The sequence below is a fragment of the Octopus bimaculoides genome, chromosome 9 (assembly GCF_001194135.2).
Source record: "Octopus bimaculoides isolate UCB-OBI-ISO-001 chromosome 9, ASM119413v2, whole genome shotgun sequence".
Classification (NCBI taxonomy): domain Eukaryota; kingdom Metazoa; phylum Mollusca; class Cephalopoda; order Octopoda; family Octopodidae; genus Octopus; species Octopus bimaculoides.
In genome coordinates, this window is record NC_068989.1 from 26,930,615 (window position 1) to 26,936,951 (window position 6,337).

A 6,337-nucleotide genomic window follows, 5' to 3' on the forward strand; every position below is an offset into this window, starting at 1 on the left:
CATTGCTTCATTTATTCTCTTCAAACATTCAATCAGCCCTTCCTCAGACGACGTAAAGTCTGAAGAAGAAGTATTCAAACCTTCGTATTCCATTATGAAGGCACGAAACTACGACATTCCCCCATCAAACAAGATGTCGAACAATACCACCGCAAGACGGCAGAACGCACGTGTTCTACACAAAGACACCAGTTGAACAGTAATCAACAAGGCAATGACTGACACACGACATATCTTCATTGGCCATCGGGGCCCTACACAGAAAGGACAGCACAAGGACAGACACTACAATACAAAGTGAGGACATAAAACATGAACGTATGGAGGGGAATGAACTATATAATAAATGAAGGTGAAATGGCGACACGAGCCCCATTTTCGAGTGGTTACGTTAAGCTGCTTTTGATGTTATAGGATTTTTATCTGTTTTTCATTTAATAATATCAAAATTTACTCACATTTTTTTACCAGTTTATATATGGTGCTAATCCTTCAAAGTTTACGACTGGAGGTAGGGTATTGTACTACACCTCCAATCTTAAAGGGTCAATCTTCGAACCGAAAAATTCCCTCAATATGGCGGGTCTTTCCCTGTCTATCAGTATGCATTTTGTGTTTTCTGTGTAATCTTCTGCCGGCAATTTAACTCTTATCACCGATTTGAAGTTGGTGATAATTCGTTCAATATCCGTGCTTTTAGTATGCCATTATGTATGCTTAGTTTTTAGGGAGGATTTTGCGGGACTGTGTGTTATGCCACTCTGTGCCTGTGTATGCTTGTTTACGTGGACTATCTGGGATGGTTTCCTTTTGGAGGAACTTTGCTGTGTATGTGTATCTTGTGTGCTGTATGCTTGCTGTATAATCTCCTCTATTTTGCTGTTCTTCCTCTTCTACTTTGTAATTTTAGGAGATGTATTCACCGTTTCCTTTCTTTACTTTTTCGATACTTCAGCGAATCCCTCCTCCTTTGTATCGTCCATACTCTCCTCCTGGGCTCGGGCTGCCGTTACGGTAGCCTTCTTCGTTCCTCTGGTTCTCTGTGATTTCACAGTTTATCGGGAAGCACTTTATTTTAATGTGCCCCTTTTCTCCACAGTGGTAGCAGGTAAGCGGTTTTCCCTCTAACACTGCTCTCAGCTCTGTATCTTGCGGCAACAGCACCTATTCTGCTATTTCATCCAAGAGTGGCCTGGATAAAGATTTCCAGGCCGTAATCCCACTAATTCATTTTCTTCGTTCTTGCAACTTGGATTAACTGTGCAACTTCTGTGGTTCTGTACATCACAGCTGCCCCCAGCCACGCTTCTTTCAGGTGACACTCTGCTGATCATAATTCTTGCAAATCTTTTGCCGTAATAGTTCGGAAGGAGCACGCACTCTTGTGATCTCAGCGGCACAGTGGAATGATTGCCTCTTCTTCTGTGGAAAACCTCACCCCACTGTGCCATATCTTCTCCCTCTAGTGTAGAATGTCGCAGCACTCTTCCATACATTCCTCAATGGCTTCCTCTGATGCCATCTCTATTTTCTTATTGGTTATGGACATCGTTCTGTATACCACCGTCCTCCTTCTGGTGGTTACATCCTCCGGAGGTGGGGGAGGGGTCAACCTTTATCTTAATCCCTCCTTCTGGATCAGTTCCTTGCACCTCTCCAACTTCTCTCTTTCAATCGTCACTTCCGTACCTCCACGACATTCATTGTGGTGGTACAACTTCCAGCTGCCGAGGCATAGCTCCCGGTATAGGCTCGTTCCGGTACGCTGTTCATTTTTTCCAAAGTCTCTTCGCCCTTAAATGGGGAAAAGAAAACAAACAATTTCACAGGCCCGCAGACAAAACGGCAACAGTCTTCAAAGGAATTCAACAATAGGCACAAAGCTTTCAACAGTCATACAAACAAGGATAATCGACGAATCACAAGGGTTTAAGCAAAAGCGAATAACGCAGATACTCGGCTGTACACCGAACGGCGTACATTCGCTGACTGACACACAACTACCTGTACTGGTGACGTTGTCTCACTCTATAGTGGCTGTGGATGGTTGCTTATATTCTCACGAATTGCTTATATTATCGTCACAACTGTTATGATGTGGTGCTTTCCACAGTTATAATGTGACGCCACCGTTGTTACTGTAGCTGTTGTATCTACCCTAGCAGCCACGATATTTCCGTGGTATCGTATACAGCCTTTCTCTTCTATACCCTCTTCAATACACCGTTTCGTCTATCGCTGACAGCTCTACAACACACAGAATTTGAGCCATCTAGCTTGACTATGACTCGAACTCGACAATAACACGTGACTGACACTTAACTACAACTGAGAACTCGCACAGCGACTCTACAACGACTGAAACACGACTCCCTGTACTGATACAGCCCGTGGCGTGTGCAGACAATTCGCCGATTGGACAATGGGCTGATTGGGCAATAAGTCGATTGGACAATTGGCTGATGGACAATATGTCGACATGCGGAACGAGGAGAAAGAAAGCTTCTATACAAAGCGAACACCTATATTATTGATAGATCCAATCGGTGAATCATCCTGTCTGTAAGTTATCTGCCGGCCAATTGTCTGTTGCCGGCCATTTGTCTGTTGGCCATCTGTCTGTCAACGAATTGTCCGTCTAGCACTCTGTGGCAGGGGGTGTACCATTTCCGATACAACATTCTAATTATTGTTGTTATTGCCTCCACCTTCGCGAAGGCGGAGGTATTGTTTTTAGTCGTCTTTGCTTGTTTGTTTCTTTGTTTGACGATGGACAAATTATCTCACGAACCGCTGGATGGATTCGGATGAAACTTTCAGAGATGTTTGGTCTCATGACTGGCACGCGTTGGTTAGATTCTGGAATCGAGCCGGCACCGGACAAAGATACTGGATTATTTTTCCTGTATTTTTTTACTTCATTTTGAAGAGCAGTCGAGTTCATTTTAGTATTCTTGTTTGTTAGAGTAGTCGGGTTTATTTCAGATATTTTCATTTTAAAAATAATCTCTGGCTAATCGTTGAGAGGATGTTAGTGTTGCCTTGGCGGAGATTTGCGATCTCTGGGTGCTCTTGTTAGTATTATTATTATTATTGTTCTTGTTCTTGTTATTGTTATTATTATTATTATTGGCGCCATAACTGGAGGTGTGTTTACGGAGCACTATACATTTATGACTAATTCATTAGTTTTAAAAAGGATCTATATTGTATTTTGTTGGTTAAATCGTTTTGCAACCCAGCTACCCATCTGGTGGGGAATGACGCTTGTTAATCAAAGACCCATTTTGGGGGTGATACAAACCTTTATGTTTTCGAATTTCTCCGAAAATTTGCTTTGAAAGAAGTAAACATTCAAGATGAAGACGAAAAGCGGGAGTGAGGAAGGAAGGTGTTACGGCAATTTGCACGAGGACTTCCACCTCGCCACCATGATTGGCAGTAGACAGCAGGAAGAAAAGAAAGAAAGGAAGAAAGAAAGAAAGCAAGAAAGAAAGAAAGAAAGAAAGAAAGAAATAAAGAAAGAAGAAGAAGAAGAAGAAGAAGAAGAAGAAGAAGAAGAAGAAGAGTCAAAATACGAAGAAATAAGAGGAAGAGCAGAAAGATGGCGAGAGGAAGGAGGAAGTAAAGTCTTTCACATTACGTAGATATTGTAGGAGCACGAGGAACAACATTGACAACAATTACGGAGAGTCTAACAAAATGGAGTAAACGGAGGGAAAGGGACTTTTGCAAATATCGTGGCAGCTAAGGAATTGTTTAATATCTCATTGGAGAACAAAATTAAAAAAAAAAACTAGACAAGATAGCAAAATATATGAAGATGAATGGAAGGAAGGCAAAATCGACGTCTCCAAGCGATGTGCTTGAAGCAACAGCGAAACGGACAGTTGACTAAAGGTGCGTGAACACAAAGACAAGGAAACTCGAAAACACTACACGCGAAGAGGAGCAAAAGGCCTTGAAAGACATATAGCAGGATATCCACCACATTGCGAGAGCGAGGCAGCACGGCGGAGTAGAGGTCCTTTTTAAGAGTGAGGAGCAGGCGATACAGAGCTCGGTGACTACGCGTCGTAGCGAGGAAATCGCACACTTCCCAACGTACATGGGAAGAATGGCGGTACGAATTACGGTACCTGAGTTCCACCAGGCCTGGATTTATGGTGGATCCTCGTCTGTATTTGTATGGACAGGGGAGAGAAACTCCTGAATATTAAAAGATTGAGGAGGGAGAATAGGGTTGCGACTACCTTGGAGGTTCTTCTCCACGTGATGCCAGAGCAGTTAGAGAAAGTCCCAGGCCTGATTTTCCTCTCGAATGGAGTAGAGCTAAGAGGGAACGTGAAGGGCAGACAGTTGAGGTGCCACGATTGTCGTTCAACGGGCCAATTACGTTTTTTCTACCCGCAGAACCAGAACAGAAGGGCAGAAAGAAATGTCTAAACGAAAGCACCATAACCCATCAGTCGACTATAACAACAACAACAAGAACAAAAAAGGCAGGGAAATAGAAATAGAAATTAAACCCAAGGAGACAAAAAGGGAAGGTATTACAGTGAAGGTGGAAGTGGGAGCAGCACTAGCAGCAGTGGCGGAAGCTATAGTAGCAGGAGTAACAACAACTACAATAGAACCAGAAGAAACAACACCAGAAGAAACCATAAAAGACATGGACTCCTCCATGTATCCAAGTGATGAAGAAGTGGAAAGCCCAAAAGGCAAAAATCAAGAAAGATACACAGGGAAAAGGCTGAAATCCAAGAATCTGCAAACACAGACACACTGATAACACCAACATCACAAACACCTACAACAGAATCAAAACAAAACAAACTTTTATAAGAAAAATGTCACTGCAACAACAGCCATCTGCGCAGCAGCGGAATTTCGTGCTGGTGAGGAGGTCCAATAAAGGTCTGATGGCTATCATAGCACAAAACGAGAAAATTGAAACATAGGGTGTGACTTGCGCCCTAGCACTTTTAGAGTACCAGAGAGCTTAATGATGGTATGAGTGACATTAGAGACTTATACGAGCATTAAACGGAGCTACCAGTATTTCATTGGATTTCCCAGTGAAACGGCCAGGAGATGACTTTTAAGGGGGTTCCCTGAGTAACCCAACAAAACAGACTGGGTGGGAGAACCACACGACTACAAACAGCACCAGAAGTGTTAGTAACAGTCCATTTTCTGTTCGTTACTTCCTGGCCAGCATGGCGGTTCTTATAGTAGATTGTATAAATAAACGTGACTTTAGGTTGTCATGGAAGCAACGATGCTTGCGCATCGACCTCAAGTGGCTAAGTCTGGATGCAATAGCCGTCAGTGAGATCACGATCGTGGACATACGGTCCTTGGCTCCCATTTTCGAATGGAGGTTTGGGTTACAGTGTTGTTCAGAAAAGGTCTGGATCTCGAGATACGGGAGATTTTCCTGGACCTGGAAAGTAAGTCGGTGTTCCTGGACGTGAACGACAACGAAGGCAGTGCTTCTAGACTAGTTTCTGTGTACACACCAACTGGAGTGAGGCAACCGGAGTTCTTCAGGGACGTCTCACACTTTAGTCTTAGTGAGTGAATGGAACGCTATTTTAGATGTACGTGTGGATTGGGTGAGGCGAGTAGATGAGGAAGTGGAGTACGCAAGTCTTGCAAACCTGCTCAATCGTTCCCAGGTGGCGAACAGGTTTAGGCTGGATTTCTTGAACACTCCAGTGTGAACATGGGCAAACATTGTTGGGTCGTCCAAATCTTTTCTGAAGAGGGATGAATTGCATCTTGTGTTTCCTAACTTGTTCAGTTTTGAGGCTTCTCTTCTACTCAGGTCTTGTCTTAAAGTCTTCACTATAAATTGTAGTCTCATTTTCCACATTTGCCATTTCTTAATCTTTCCCTGTGAGATATATAATCTTCTGCTGACTACTGCCCCTCCTACATAGATCAATAAGTTAGTGTCTTCCATATTTTTAGTATCTATCTTCCTGATAGCAGAATCTACTTTCGTTGTCATTTCCAAAATGTTTAGCGTCATTGCATCTGTTTTTACGTCCTGATTTCAAATTCCGCCAAGGTCAAATTTGCCTTGCATCAGTCCAGCGTAGATAAATTAAGTATCAGTGAAACACTGGATCGATGTAATCGCCTGGTCACCTCCCCTAGGTTTCAGGCCTTGTGCTTTTAGTAGGAAGTATTGTTATTGTTATTATTTTTGTCATTGTTGTTGTTGATTTTCTTCTTCTTCTTCTTCTTCTTCTTCTTCTTATTATTATTATTATTATTATTATTATTATTATTATTATTATTATTATTATTATTATTATTATTATTATTA